Here is a 16,906-nt window from a genome sequence, read left to right on the forward strand (position 1 = left end):
GTAGGCCAGGAAGTCAGGAGGCACCGGGCTGCTTGCTATGTCCTTTTTCCTATTGTATAGGGAGTTGTGTGTCATGCTCTGTGAGTCCAGAGTCTGAGACAGAAGGGTTTATCCCATGGTGCATAATTCTACACCAGGGCACTTCCCTCTAATTAGGAATGAGACAAAGCAGAATAGTTTAGTGGATAGAGCATGGGCCTGTAGGCAGGAAATGTATGTTTATTATTACAGTGTACTCTCCCAAGCACTTAGTATAGTGCTCTGCACACAGTAAGCCCTCAATAAATGACAGACTGGGAGTCAGAAGGACCTGGGTTCTAACGCCAGCCCAACCACTTGTCTGTTGTGTGACCTCGGGAAAGTCTTTCAACTTCTCTGGGCTACAGTTACCTCATCTGTAAAATGGGGACAGACTTTGAGCCCTATGTTCATTCATTCATTCATTCGTATTTATTGAGTGCTTACTGTGTGCAAAGCACTATACTAAGTGCTTGGAAAGTATAATTCAGCAACAGAGACAATACCTACCCAACAACGGGCTCACAGTCTACAAGGGGGAGAGAAACCAAACAAGTAGAGGGTCATCAATACCATCAAAATAGATAAATAGAATCATAGATATACACATATCATTAATAAAATTGAGTAATAAATATGTTCAAATATGCACAAGTGTTGTGGGGAGGGGAGGAGGAGCAGAGGGAAAGGGAGGGCTCAATCTGGGGCATCCTCATGGAGGAGGTGAGTTATCAATAGGGCTTTGAAGAGGGGAAGAGAATTTGGTGGATGTGAGGAGGGAGGGCATTCCAGGTCAGAGGTAGGACGAGGGCCAGGGGTCGTCGGCGGAATAGGTGAGAACGAGGCACAGTGAGGAGGTGGGACAGGGACTGTGTCCAACCTAATTAGCTTGTATCTACCCCAACACTTAGTATTGTGCCTTGCCCACAGTAAGCACTCACCAAATGCCGTAAAAAAAAGAAAGAAACGAAGCTTGGAACAGTTGCTCTTCTTACATGATCTCGGGAAAGGAGAGGTTGAGGCTCAAAAAGAACACATTTTCCAGGTCTACTGGAGTCTGGGCCAAGACCCCTGAAAACCTGGGACTGCCTCACATCTATCCTGGAGACTAATTTATATGCTGTGAACTTGACATTCTCCTCCAACCTCTTGGATTCCTGCCATAAGTTGAATTGGCCAAAACCTAGACTGGCCAACACCCTATCTACTTCAACTATGGATGTTTAACCATCTGACATGCACAGGAGAAACTCCAAGCAAAACAACAAAAACTCACTCACCCACCTGGACTGCCATAGTAAGAAGAGCAGAGATCTTTTGTTGCCACATTTCGGGCCAAAGCTCGCTGTGCCTTTCAAACCCAGCTCCAGCAGCTCAATTATTTCTCCTTGAGCAGGAGAATGTATCTATCAATTTTGTTGTATTGTGCTCTTCCAAGCAGTTAGTACAGTGCTCTGCACACAGGAAGTCCAGGAAGTATCTTGGCCTAGTGGCAAGAGCACAGGCCTGGGAATCAGTAGACTTGGGTTCTGATCCCCGCTCCTCCATATGTCTGTGTGACCTTGGGCAAGTCACTTCACTTCTCTGTGCCTCAGTTTCCTCCTCTGTAAAATGGGGATTAAGACTGTGAGCCCCATGTAGGATAGGGACAATGTCCAACCCAATTACCTTGTCCCTACCCCAACATTTAATATAGTGCTTGGCACATAGTAAGCATTTAAATACCCTATTATTAATAATAATACTCAAACACCACTGATTGTGTTTTACTTACTCAAGACTGTATGCTCACTGTGGGCAGGGAACACATCTATCAGCTCTGTTATATTATATTTTCTCCAAGTGTTTAAGTACAGTGCTCTGCACACGGTAAGTGCTCACTACAAATGATTAACTGATAAACAAGTACCAATTAAAAAAAAACTGAGGCATGTTTCCTGGCCTAGGACTAGGTGAAAGTACTCACCAGTTGCATGATTCTGAGAGTGGTCAGATAATTTTCCCATAAACTGGGACTTCAGCCCGGGGGAAAGGGGGAATTTGGAAGGTGGCAAAGGAAATAATTCTTCTCTGCAAAAGGGAAGAATCCACAAACTAAGGTTCCTCTAAGTTGTTCATTCAATATCCATTCCAGATGTCTTCCTGCCCAGGCAATCGGGAGAAGAGAGGAATGAGAGACTCAAATGGAGCAGGCCAGTCCAGCCCATGTTGCTTTATTACTATTTGGGGTCATTCCACAAGTGTCAGTAACAAGCCTAACATACACACAGAATATCCCATGTGCCTGGCTCAGTATACATCCCATACATACTTTACCCATTCATTCAATATAGATTGTTTCAACATTTATTGCACCATTCTCCCATCCCTGAGGCTTAGTAATGTTTGGCACACAACTCTTTCCTGTTAAGAGATGAGGATCAAACTGCTCCTGCAGGTTGGCGCTAGACAGAACCACTGCAGACAGTCAAATTAAGGAAGGGAAACTTAGCCGAACATTCTCTGTGAAGAGGACTGTGCTTCTGTTACATTTATGAGCAGATGAGGTGGGAGATTTTTTTCCCCCCTTAGCTTCCAGATCTTGTCATGCTGAAGGTGTTAGGAGGCAGCATATGAAAAACAGCCCCCCGCCCCCCTACCTCCAAAGTCAGGCTGTGGTCAATGACTTAGAAGCTTCACAACTGTTCTTTCTCTTGTAGGCTGATCTGGTTCCAGGACATTGCAAAAGATTTATTTACAATCACCCAAGGAGCCAGGATAGCCTCACCTTCATCCAGGAAATAATAGCTGTTTTGTCCTATTTCATTCAACAACAGTGATTCATTATGTAGCACGAGGCCTTCCCTGATACTTGTAACTGTCAGGCAGATTTCCCATAGCTTGTCCTCACACAATGGGGCCCTTCTGGCAAATAAGATCAGGAAGGAAAAAAAAAAAGATATCCTTATATGAGTGTAGCATGATGCATATGTTTGAATAAAGACCTCTTCATTTATAGCTCATTTTCTTAACCAATTAGCAGAGTTGGCCACCTGAAAAATGTCACAGTGAACACTCTGACCATCGAGCAAGAGACAACTGTAGAGTAAGGGAACATAACAGACTCTGTTCTCCCTTCACATTGTGGAAGGTATTAGCCATTGTGCTCCTGGGCATAGAGGGGAAAGGGCATGTCTGGTTTGGAGGAGGGACATGGAGATGGCAGCCTGCACATTTATCCTGAAGACTACTGCAAAAATAGCAAAACCAAGGATCATCATAAAGGAATCCTAGGTTTCCTTCTCCTCCCCCTCCCGCCCCAAAGTCATCCAGCTGTTTAATTGTTGGCTGGGAAAACTGGTGTAGCGATGTAGCATTACGGAGTATGAAAACATCACTGGTGTTCTATGTACTATTACCCCAGCACATTCCTCCCATGTCTGGAGATAAGAGGGACAACCACCATCATGCAGAATTCTGAATTTAAAACACAATGCATATATATTTACAAAAAATATTTCAGGTGGGGAGCTAGTGAGAAGTCCCAAATGCTTCAGTCAAGAAAATTCATAGCATATACCTCAAGTCTGGACTGTAATTTCCTTGTGGGCAAGGAACATATCTGCCAACTCTGATATATTGTACCCTCTCAAGTGGTTAGTACAGTGGTCAATATCCTAGTGGAGAGAGCATCTGCCTGGGAGTCAGAAGGACCTGGGTTCTAATCCTGACTGCCTCTTGCCTGTTGTGTGAACATGAGCAAGTCACAATTTCTCTGCTCCTAAATTATCATCTGTAAAATGAGGATTAAGGCTGTGAACCCCATGTGGGACATGGACTGTGGGCCCAACCTGATTACTTTTGCATCTACCCTACAATTGTCCAGATAATTTTTCTACAAAAGCATTTAGTCTGTTTCCCCAGTCCTCAAGAACTTCCAGTGGTTGCCCATCCAGCACTGCAAACAGAAACACCTTACCTTCAGCTTTAAGACACTCACCTATCAACTCACATTTCTTACTACAATCCAGCCCACACACTTCATTCCTCTAATACCAACCTACTCATTCACCTCAATCTTGTCTATCTTGCCACCAACCCCTCATGTGCTTTCTACCTCTAAGCTAACCCTCTTCCTGTCTGAAAAATGTTTACTCCTGCCACTTTCAAAGCCTTATAAAAAACTTATTCTCCAAGAAACCATCCCCAACTAAGCCCTTGTTTCCTCTTCTCCCACTCCAGTGTCACCCTTGCATTAGAATTTCCACCCTTTATTCACCCCCTCTCTATCTCACAGGACTTATGTACATATTGGTAATTATTTATATTGATGTCTGTCTCCCCCTCTAGACTGTAAGTTTATTGTGGGCAGGGAACATGTCTGTCATACTGTAGTCTCCCAAACAGTTCAGTGCTCTGCATCTAGTAGGCATTCAATAAATATAATTGATGAATAGATACCCCTGCCCTACAACACTTATATTAATATCTGTCAACCCCTCTAGACTAAGTTTGTCATGGGCAGGAAATGTATGTTATATTGTACTCTCTCAAGTGCTTAGTACAATACTCTGCACCCAGTAAGCACTCAATACTATTGACCAACTGACAGTGAAGAAAGAACATTAAGACTGATGAGAGACTTCATTTTACTGTGTGTTATTTACTATTACTTTATAGTTTCACCAGTTTTTCCCTCTTTTAGAACCTTCTTCCCACACTACCTTGATATTTATGGAGTATCATTTCTAACTCCTGGGTCTCCTTCCTCATCTTGGAATCGCTCCATAAAAAGTGACAGTTGTGCATTTTAAACTAGAATTTAATTTGTGGCATTGGAGGTGAAGTTCATAAAAGTACCTGTCAAACTTGATCTCATTTGACGTGGATATTTCATATAAAATCTGATTTGCATATTCCTTATACCCAAGTTCTTAAGAAAATTACTATGATTTCAAAGTGTAATTTGCATTAATGTTATTAGAGATTCCAAGTTTTTCATTGATTTAGGAAGTCACATTCTTCTAAGTTTTCATCTTTGGGCAAGATCCTTGAAAACAATCTCTTCCATGAAGCTTTCTTGATTTTGAAAGGAGACGTGAGTACCAGCTGTACCTTGCACCACCAGGAATCAAATATGCCTATGAAACTCCATTAGTGGTATTTTTGAACACTTAGTGTGTGCAAGGCACTGCATAGTGCTTGGGAGAGTAAACAGAAGCACTATCTTTTCCCCTGCCATCAAGGAGTTTACAATCCAAAGGCAGACACACCAAAATGATTTCCAAATAGTGGAAAAAGGAAGAAGAACAAGGATATAATGGGTAGTAGTACAAATACTTCAGGATGAAATAGCTAAGTAAATACCTCCATATACAAGCCATATACACATGTTTTCTAGCTAAGAATAAAATACATCATCATTCAGAATGCATATCATATGTCTGACTAGGATTTTGTGAATTTCTGAGAGATGGGTTTCTGGAAGAGATGGGATTTTGGAAAGTTTTGAAGCGATCAATGATACTTACTGAGGATTTGCTGTATTCAGAGCACTGTATTAAGCACATGAGAGAACACAATATAACAAAATAGGTAGACATAATCTCTTCCCACAAGGAATTTATAGACTAGAGGTGGAGATTGGGAATGCTGTGGTCTGATAGATTTGGAGGGAGAATGAAGTGCTGGTTGCTGGTTGAGCAAGAAATCAGAGATATGAACCTCAAGAGAGCATCCCACTAGACCCCAGCTCAACCCTACATTCCTCCAAGGTAAAATACTCACTGTGCCTTGTTCTTGACTCTGCCTCCTCTGACCTCTAGTTCACATCACCCCACTGCCTGGAACTGCCCTTTCCCTTAAAACCAGGCAGAAGAATCACAGTAGTCCCCAACTTCAAAGCTTTTCTCCCATTGCATTTCCCCCAGGGGGCTTTCAATCATATTTATTGAGCATTTAATAATAATTGTGGCATTTGTTAAATGCTACTATGTGCCAGACACTATACTAAGAGCTGGAGTGGAAACAAGCATATCGGGTTGGACACAGTCCCTATCACCATTTTACAGATGAGGTAACTGAAGTCCATAGAAGTGAAGTGACCTGTCCAAGGCCTCAAAGCAGACAAGTGGCAGAGCCAGTATTAAAGCCCAAAGCCTTATAAGTCCCAGGCCCCTGCTCTATCCACTGCGCCATGTCAAAAGGCAGCTATCCTCCTCCTCCTTTAGGAACAATGAATGTGCCTGTAAAGTGCAAAATTTGTGGTTTTTTAGTGGTGGCTTTGCCACTCCTGCTCTACCAAATAACAAGATTCTAGAACTCCATACCTGCTCCTTTTTCTGATGTAAAGGCTATGAATAGCAGAGTACCCAGTGTCCCATGGACAGTGGAAGTGTGTGTGTGGGTTGGGGAGGGGAAAACCACTGTACTAAGTGCATATTTCCTGCCCACAATGAGCACAAAATCTAGAGGGGGAGACAGACATTAATGTAAATAAATTACAGATATGTACCTATGTTCTGTGGGGCTGAGGGAGGGGTGAATTAAGGGAGAAAATCATGGACATGCAAAAGGGAGCGGGAAAAGAACAAATGAGGGCTTAGTCAGGGAAGTCATCTTGGAGGAGATGTGCCTTCAATAAGGCTTTGAAGGTGGGCAGAGTAATTGGCTGTCAGATATGAAGAGGGAGAATGTTCCAGGCCAGATGCAGGATGTGAGTGAAAGGTCAGCAGTAAGATAGACAAGACTGAGGAACAGTGAGTAGGTTGGCTTTAGAGGAGCAAAATGTGTGGACTGGGTTGTAGTAGGAAATCAGGGGATTAAGGTAGAAGGAGTCATGGTGATTGAGTGTTTTGAAGTCAATGGTAAGGACTTTGTTTGATGTGGAGGTGGAAGGGCAACCACTGGTAGTTCTTAAGGAGTAGGGAAAAGTGGCCTGAATATTTTTATAGAAAAATGATCTGGGCAGCAGAGTGAAGTATGGACTAGAGTGGGGAGAGGCAGGAGGCAGGGAGGTTAACAAGGAGGCTGTAATCCAGGCGGGATAGAATGAGTGACTGTATTAACATAGTAGCAGTTTGGATGGAGAGGAAAGGCCAGATTTTAGCTATGTTGTCAAGGTGGGACCAATAGGATTTAGTCATGGATTGAATATGTGGGTTGAATGAGAGAAAAGAGTCAAGGATAACACCAAGGTTATGGGCATGTGAGACAAGAAGGATGGTGATGCCATCTACAGTGAAGAGAAAGTCATGGAGAGAACAGGGTTTGGGTAGGAAGATAAGGAATTCTGTTTTATTAATAATGTTGGAATTTGTTAAGCGCTTACTATGTGCTGAGCACTGTTTTAAGCGCTGGGGTAGATACAGGGTAATCAGGTTGTTCCACATGAGGCTCACAGTCTTAATCCCCATTTTACAGATGAGGTAACTGAAGCACCGAGAAGTTAAGTGACTTGCCCAAAGTCACATGGCTGACAGGTGGCAGAGCCAGGATTAGAACTCATGACCTCTGACTCCTAAGCCCGTGCTCTTTCCACTGAGCCACGCTGCTTCTGTTTTGGACATGTTAAGTTTGAGGTGGAGGAAGACCATCTAAGTAGAGATGTCCTCGAGGCAGGAGGACATGTGAGACTGGAAAGAGGGTTAAAGCAGTGCTGGAAATGTAGATTTGGGTGGTAGTTGAATAGAGTGAATGGGTTCTCCAAGGGAGTGGGTGTAGATGGAGAATAGAAGAGGAACCAGAACTGAACTTTGAGGGACCCCCACGTTTAGGGGATGGGAGGCAGAGGAGGAGCCCATGAAGGAGACTGAGAATGAATGGCCAGAGAGATAAAAGAGGAGAACCAGGAGAGAACAGAGTCAGCGAAGCCAAGTTTGGATAATGTTTCCATGAGAAGGGGGTGGTCCAAAGTGTCAAAGACAGATGAGAGATTGAAGAGGATTAGGATGGAGTAGAGGCCATTAGATTTGGTAAGGAGGAGATCATTGGTGACCTTTGAGAGGGCAGTTTTTGGGGAGTGAAGGGGACAGGTGCCAGATTGGAGGGGGTCAAGGAGAGAATTGAAGGAGATGAATTTGAGATAGGGGGTATAAACAACCTGCTCAAGGACTTTGGAGATGAATGGTAGGAGAGAGATGGGGCAATAACTCGAGGGAGCTTTGGGGTCAAGGGAGGGGTTTTTTTTGTTTGTTTTTGTTGGGTTTTTTTTTTTTAATATGGGGAGGCCCTGCATGTTTGAAAGCAGTGGGGGAAAAAGCCACTGGAGAGCAAACGTTTGAAAATGGCTGTTAGGGAGAGAAGAAGGGAGGGGGTGAGAGTTTAAATAAGGTGTGAGCGAATAGGGTTGGATGCACATGTGGAAGGGGTGACTTTTGAGAGGAGGCAGGAGATCTCCTCTAGAGATATTGCTAGGAAGGATGGGAGCGTTGAAAAGGGGGCCAGAAAGGAAAGGGATTGAGGAGGGGCAGGGGAAATATTGGGGAGCTCACACCTGATAGTATCAATTTTATTAATGAAGAAATTTTTTTTAATAAAGACATTAATAATAATAGTGGTATTTCTTAAGCACTTACTATGTGCCAGACACTGAACTTAGTGCTGCTGTATAAACAAGATAATTAGGTCAGGCACAGTATCCGTCTCACACATGGCTCACAAAACTAAATTCCCATTTTACAGATGAGGTAACTGAGGCACAGAGAAGTGACTTGCCTAAGGTCCCACAACAGACAAGTGGCACAGCCGGAATTATAATCCAGGTCCTACTGACTCCCAGGCCCATTCTCTATTAGGCCAAGATGCTTCTCATTTACCTTCTTCCAATCTACTTTACACAAGTAAATTACTGTAGAGCAGGGGATCATTTCTGCTAATTCTTTTGTCTTATTCCAAGGGCTCAGCACATAGAAACTTCTCCTATTATATTGATCCATGAATATGTATATTCATGGATCAGTATAATCCTTTGGGTTCCTTGGTTTTTCTTCTCTAAGCAAGTTCCAAAAATGATTGTGTTGCATTTGGATATGATTTTTTGTACAAAGCTATTATGAGTTCCAACTCAGTTTAAAAGCATGAGTGCAGAGCTGGGAGTCAGGAGACAAGACCCAGTATTGTCATGGTTGGGTGGGAGGACTTGAGTAATCTTTCAACTTCCCCATGCCTCAGTTTCCTCATCTGTAAAGTGGGAATAATGATAAATCACAGGCTTGTTGTGAGGGTGAAATGAGAATTCGTTAAAAAGGATTCTGGAATGAGGTAAAGGCTGTAGAAATGTGAGTCATTAATATACATGATCTTTACGATAACCTTTCCTCTACTTCAGGATCTCTTCCAATCCAGCCATGAACACGTGACCGGAATGTCATAACATCTGGGCCTTAGAAGCTGAATGAACGTTGCAGGTTTCTATTTTATCATAACCCTATGAATGGCACTGGCATTTGTACTGGATTGTTGTTCTTAAAGCTGCCTCCCATTTTGGTATGGCTGTCAGCTGCTATTCCTTATATTGCTTATTTTTCCTCCACAACCGTTTGTCAGTGGCAGAAGGAATAAAGGGTGCCATCTGGGCTTGCTTGTTTGGATACAGCATGGTGTTAACATGTCTCCGTTCCTTTCTCACTCCTTCTTCATTATGCCTCTCCTTACTGAATCTTGGCAGAGCTTCTTTAGCACCAGGAGTGTCAGAAATAGGGAGATGGCAATTCGCTGGACATTTTCCACAATATTTACGGTACCCACCAAGTAGGATTTGTTACTGTCACAGTGATTGGAGCCAGAAACCTTGTCCGTGTCCCACTGGGGGTCATAGTGAGACTAAAGGTGATGGTGGCAGCAGATTGGAGGGACGCACTGGAGGTGGGTGAGGGAGTGGGAAGGATGAAGAGGCCCAGGAAAATCTCCAGGTTAGTAGGCATGAAGGGAGAAAAAGGGACAGCAGCTTCAGAGGCGAATAATCTGAAGGGCAGAAGTGTGACTTTGAGATGGACACTTTCTCACATAATTTGGATTGTAACATCCTCTGGAGACTAGGGGAATTCTTGGGCTAAAGTCCTTTCCTGGAGTTTCCCAACCCTAGTAGAGAGCTGCACAGGCACTCGATTTAACACCTGTAGCTGACAGACAACTCTAGCCTCCCACACAGAAGTATCTACTTATTCATGTGGGGATCTGTAGACTATCATGGGTCTCTAAGCAATGCCTGTGTTCACTGCACCCATTCCTTCTCCCTGCATCTAGGTGCCCCCTTCACCAGCCTGATCTATCGCTCTCCCCTGGGCTAAGTGGTGAGAGCTGGAGACAGAACAAAGTGGAGGGTGGGATAGGGCCAGGAGAAGAGGGGGAAGAAAAAGGAGGAAGGCTAGGAGAGACTCAGGTGGTCCACCATGAAGTGCCAACATGGGCATCCTAATGGCAGGTACGAACATTTATCTGCTCAACACAGACCTACCTGCACCTCAATTATTCCTGCATTCCAACACTAGTTTTCCAAACCACAGCTTCTCTGTGGAGAATTGAGAAGCAATCTGGCTTAGTGGATAGAGCCTGGGCCTGGGAGCCAGAAGGATCTGGGTTCTAATCCCAGCTCCACCACACATCTGCTGGGTGACCGTGGGCAAGTCGTCATTTCACTCTCCTGCACCTCTGTTACCTCATCTGTAAAATGGAGATTAAGACTGTGAACCCCATGTGGAATAGGGGCTGTGTCTAACCTGTTTCTGTTCAGCTTCTGTCTACCCCAACTCTTGTTGAGGGTGACATGCCCTCAAACAAGTTTTTTATCCTCCTCTTCAGAACTTCTAATGTGCATTTTAATTCAAGATGCGTGACAAGATATGGGAAAAAGGAAGTTTTGAGGTGCCATCACCACAATATCCTGGTACCTGGTAGCATGATCCGTTCAGTTCGATGTAGTTGAAGTGAGTCCGGTCACCAAAGAAGAATGAGACCCAGCTCCATCACAACAATCAGTGTGGTATTTACTGAGTAGTTACTGTGTGCAGAACTCTGAATTAGGTGATTAGGGAGAGTACAGGAGAGTTGGAAGACACGATCCCTGTCCACAAGGAACTTAATCAGATGCATGAGGATCAGTGTGTGGAGTCACTCAGCCACATTATAGCACTGACTCCACACCATGCAACCGTACTTACCTCTTGAGAGAGCACAACAGAAAAATCACTCAAGGAGCTGACCATCTAATGGACCAGTCAGGCCAACCCAAAAGACTTACAAATGGTGAATGCAAGACTACGACTGATAAGGGTAAGAAGATGAAATAGATGAATTGCTGATTTAAAGTAGGGTATAGAGCTACCTATGTACCCCCTCTGTAGTGGTACATAAAGACTGAGGATGGATGGAAATAGTTAAGTTACAAGCAGCAGCATGGCCTAGTGGATAGAGCCTGGACCTGTGAGTCAGGAGATCTGGGAACCACAGTTTGGATATCTGAGCCGCTTGTCTGTTGTGTGACCTAAGACCAGTCACTTAACCAGTCCTATGCCTCTGTGTTGACATCTGTAAAATAGGGATTCAGGACTTGTTGTCCCTCCTGCATAGACTGGGAACCCCATGTGGACAGGGACTGCATCCGACCCATTAATCTTGTATCTATCCCAGCACTTAGAACATAGTGATTAACAAGTACCCATTATCATCATCATTAAAGGAAGGATACATCTGAGCCCCCACATCTCCATTTTCATGTCCTTTCCCAATCCCAAATCTAGCTCTACACAATGGAGAGAAGTTTTAGAACTACCTCAACTGGCTCTCAAACAAACACATTCCTGGGCTCTGAGCCCTGAACTTAATGTTAGAAAATGATGCATCGTATGCGCTGTGTCACTGTATGCTTGCTTGCTGCTGGCAGTCTCTCCGTCTTATTTGTGCAATGGAAAACATTGCTCTGCTTGTGCTGGAAAAAAAATATATAATAGTTCTCCATACTGTTAGTGTCTAAAATAAGGCATTTTAAAGCCAATTTGTGTAAGCCAGCAGGCAAAACTAACAGCAGTGCTGGCTGTCAAAAGAACATTCTCCTTCACAGATTTGAACCCCTCCGTCATGCGTCTCTCTCATCATGAGTGCTGCCACTTTATTGTACATGGGAAGTTGTAGGCTGCTTTGGATCATCAAAAACATTGGTGGGGGGAGAAGAGGGGAAGGGGGCAGAGGGGGGGAGGGGGGAGGAGAGAGAGAGGGAAAGCAGGGAGAAAACACAAGCTTTGGCTTCTGCTTCAATGAAATAACTTCACCTCATTATTTATGCCTAACTGAAAGGCTTTCTACAGGGTCAGCTGGGCTTCTCCCCAAGCCAGCTGCAGTGCTGAGTTGATCAGAGCAGAGAATTACAGCCAGTGCCCCTGACCCTCTAAAACCAGTACCTTTCTCCATGCTAATTTCTGCTGTCAAGGAAACTGCCCTACTTTTCACAGACTTTCAATGATTTCTTAAACACCTGCAGATACCTGCCTCTGGGGAGAGAGGTTAAAGAAAAATGCCACTGTTCTATCAGAAACTCTCCCAGCCAAGTTTTCTATGGGTTAATTTGTCCTGGCAGGGGGACTTTCCCCAAACTGTGGCTGTTTTTAGGACCTCACTGCAGGCAGTCTGCTGGTGTGAGACTCTCCAGTCTGGAAAGCTTCTCAGACTCTGCTTCTCCCAGAATGAGAGATAGTGAACAGGCTTCCTGGACTCAACTGAAATTTTGGGAGCTGGGGCTTTCCCCTGGAGAGAAAAAAAAAAATCACCAGAGGATGCAACAGAAATGCTCCTGCCCAGACTAGGAGCAAGTGGTGCCTCAGAAATGGGTGAGTCACCTAAAATCACACGACAGACTTGAACCCTGGCCATACATTAGTTGGAAGACTCTTCTGAGATCTGAACATTCTCTCTCTAACCTGGGGCTAATATCCATCAGTTTTTAACCAGTTTATCCAGTTCTCCCTCTTCCACTTTCTCCAACCCCACTCCATCTTGCCCTGTTTTGGGGGTCTCTGCTTTTTGGGTTTCAGAGGTAAGGTTTGAGGGTGGACTGTGACTTTCACTTTCATTATACTTTGCCAAGTTCACAGTACAGTACTCCAAAACAACACACATTAGGCACTCAGTACAAGACTATTTCTCAATAGGTGCTCAATGAGAGGGATGAGGAGAAGGTGTTCAGTTACTTGATTTTATGTGGCACAGATTGGTTTTTGCTGGAATGCCTCTGATATGGATATAGTATCAGTTGCCTTTATGTTCCATATTTCAATTTTCAGCACCAATTCTCCTATCAGTCACACAGCCCTTGAAACAGAGCAGCTGCTTAGAGAAGGCACCTGCATTCAGATGGAACTAGGGAAGGGATGGCAGGATTCAGGAGTGAGAGAATGAGTGAGTGCATGTGTCAGTGGGGTGGGGGGAGGGAAAGAGGAGTGGGTAGAAGAATGGAGGAAGAGGAGGATCAGGGTTGCCCCCAGAGAAATGCTTTCAGAGCAGGGGGCAATGTACTACTGCCAAAAATGACACTTAGAACTTCAGCATATTACACTGCATGCCCAGTATACTACCTATGAAGTCACATGGGTCTCCTTTATCCCTTATTACCAAGGGTGGGGGGAGGAAAAAGAAAGAGAGAGAGAGAGAAAATTCATCCACCTTGATTACTGCAGCCTCCTTGCTGACTCCCCTGCCTTCTGTCTCTTCCCACTCCAGTCCATATTTCACTCTGTTGCTTGGGTCACTTTTCTCTAAACTACTTAGTACTTTCCTCAAGAACCTGCAGTGGTTGCCCATACATCTCCACATCCAACAGAAATTCCTTGCCCCTGGCTTTAAAACACTCAATCACCTTGCCCTTTCCTATCTTACCTTACTTATTTCCTACTATAACTAGCACATTGACTTCTTTCCTTTAACACCAAACTACTCACTGAACCTTGATTTCAACTTACTACCGATCCTTTGCCCACATCCAGGCTCTGGCCTAGAATTCCCTCCCTCTTTATACAAACCAGATGATCACTCACCCCACCTTCATAGCCTTATTAAAATCATATCTATTCCAAGATATCTTCCTAGACTAAGCTCTCATTGCCCCTACTCCTTTCTGTATCACTCTTGCACTTGGATCTGTACCCTTTTTTCACCCCACCCTCCTTGTAGGGAGGGAATGTCTCTACCAACTCTGTTGGACTGTAGTCTCCCAAGTGCTTAGTACAGTGTTCTGCACATGGTCTTGCTCAAATTTGACTGATCTGAAGGAACCTCTCTGCTGCTTTCTCCAACAACAAAACATCACTCTGTCCTCATCTTCTCTTTAGATAGTCTAGTTAGCATGTATAGGAAGTTTCTCTCCTCCATGCATGGCTTGAATTTTATCATCAGCTTTCCCTGCCTAAACCCTCATTTCACTTCCCTATTCAACCTTCTCCCTGCATCGCCTATGAACTTGGCTATGCATCCCTTAAGCAATTTGAAACTCATCCCACTAATGTACAGATCCTAATACTTTGTTATTTCCGTCAGTTGTCATTCATTTTAATGTCTGTCTTCCCTTCTAGTTGGTAAATCCCTGTGCGCAAGGATCCTGTCTCCCCCTCTAAACTATAACCTCTTTGTGGGCTGGGAACATGCTTACCAACTGTTGTATTTCACTCTCCCAAGCACTTAGCATAGTACTCTGCACAAAAATCAAATATGTCAATCCATACCAATGACTGATTTATCATCAACTCTTGTACACTTCCAAGTGCTTAGGCCTGTGATCAGCACATTAAATGCTCAATAAATACCACTGATTGACTCCAGCCTCTCCCCCAACTGAATTGACACTTCCCCAAATACTAGGGATGAAGAAGTTAGTTTCTCCTTTACATGTACCAAAAAACCCAAAAACCTTTATTTAAAGGTCTATGAAGTCTATTTCCATGACTTAGCGATTCTTAATGGCAATTCAAAATGCCATTTTGAATTGAATACAAAATGGATCCATATTAATCCCATTAAAAACCTAATATATGGAAAATTCATTCACTACAAGTCCAAAGTGAGATGAAAAGAAACGTTTACCTAAAGCCTGTCTTTAAAAAAAAAAAATCCCCACTTTGATATGAAAACCTGGCCTTGGTTTAGCTGCTGTGTAGAGTTTGGAATCTGGTCTGAGTTAGGTGAGCTTCCTGTTTCCCAGATCAATTTGGTATATTTTGTGTCAGCAAAATCTGAAAAGATTATTAAGGTGATTCCTGAGGCTGAGTTGTCTCCCCCTCAGCGCATAGCTGCCGCCACTTGTTCAACATTTTATCACCTTAGAAATACTGCCAGAGCAGGGCACACCCGTTGCCAAGCTGAAGAGCTGGGCTCATCCACTCAGGCATCATGAGCAGACTTGATTCCCGAAATAATCTTGAGGGCTCCCTGATTCTTATTCTTCCAGCCACTGAAACAAGGCTGGGGAGCAGAGACTAACTAGATTTTCAGGTGGGAGTACACTGCTTCATCGTGTACCTATTCAGTGCTGCTTTTATCTTGCTCTGCAGCCGTCAGCTTATTGCCTTTTCAACAGTGCTCGACTTCCCAACCAGCTCTTCATTTTGCATCATCTTGTTTAATCAGAACTCTTCGTGACACTAGGGTCTTCCCTGGGCTTGCAGCTCTCCAGTCCCTCTCTCCAACCCCACTAACCCCCAGCCTTCCCCCCACCCCCCCCACAAACCCCTCAGCTACCTCACTACCCCCTCCTTTGCCAAAAGAAAAATGGTACATTTGCATTGGCCGTTCCCTCTGACCAAACTATCCTCCCTGTAAAATGGAGCAAAGTTCCCGGGCTAAATGTGGTTCAAAGAACAAGAGTGAAATTTCTTCTTTTAGAATGGCTTTGAGCTGAGAGCCTGTGTGTGTGTAATCCTTTTTAAATTGCCCAGGGCCCCGGAATGTTTGCATAATAAAGTGCTTTATAAATAAGATTCTGTCTGATACTCTATTGTAATATTTGCAAATTAGATTCACATTTACCCCTGAAATGGATAATTCCATACGGATTCGGAGCCTTAACTGCCTTCCTGCCATAGCACAAGTGGGTACAGCACAGATGCACTTTAATAATATGTCCTCTACAATAAAGTGACGTCGTTCTTTTGATTTCAACAAACGTGACCCTAAAGAAAGTCCACAAGGCCAGTATTTCCCCTGGTACCGAGGCAATCGGGTGCCAATATCCTCAGCTTTCTATATTTTTGCTTAGCTCAATCATTTCTCCTGTACACTGAATCCACTAAACTTTAAAGATATTCAGACTAGGAGTGATTGGACTCTTTTTGTCCATTCACAAAAGCTCTTTCAGATGGGTGCTTTGAGCCCACTTGGAGCCAATATTGGTGGAGATGGTGGTGATGGTAGTTTTGGTGGGGGCAGGGGAGTATGATAAAGGATTGTTGCTACTCCTCTTTTCCTCTCAGCAAGTTCCCTCTTTCTTACAGACTTTCTCTGCTTTTAGCTGACTCATAGTAGTTGGCACCTCCAGGATCAGACTGTACGACACACAGAATCCTCTCTCTGTTGGCTACCATGGTGCTTCAAAAGAGGGGCTTTGGCAGCCAGCGCAAAGGATCCTGGGCACTCCAGCAGAGCCCTTCTTTGAAGTAATAAAGCAACTGGCAAAACGTTCTGGGATACCTCAGAGCTCCAAGTTTTGCTGACTAGCGCGGCTCAACTGTAAACTAGATGCAGCTTGGAAGCCAGCCCTTAAGGAACCCAGAAACCGCGTAAGCCAACGGAAGAAGGGTTGTATGTCCCCATTTAAAACTATGGCTTTGCTGATTAGTGACCAGTGAATGTGACCGACAGGTGACAAAGGGAGAGGCCATCACAAACTCAGCCACGTGGATTGCCCTGGGCCACTGAAAGGTATGGAGAA

General features: G+C 44.0%; 1 long non-coding RNA gene across 2 annotated transcripts in view; it reads right to left on the minus strand.

Annotated features, from left to right (window-relative positions):
* LOC114811307 overlaps positions 1-16,906 on the minus strand; it is a 57,271-nt gene that overhangs the window by 1,482 nt on the left and 38,883 nt on the right. The gene's annotated exons all lie outside the window — the stretch shown is intronic.

The sequence above is a fragment of the Ornithorhynchus anatinus genome, chromosome 4 (assembly GCF_004115215.2).
Source record: "Ornithorhynchus anatinus isolate Pmale09 chromosome 4, mOrnAna1.pri.v4, whole genome shotgun sequence".
Classification (NCBI taxonomy): domain Eukaryota; kingdom Metazoa; phylum Chordata; class Mammalia; order Monotremata; family Ornithorhynchidae; genus Ornithorhynchus; species Ornithorhynchus anatinus.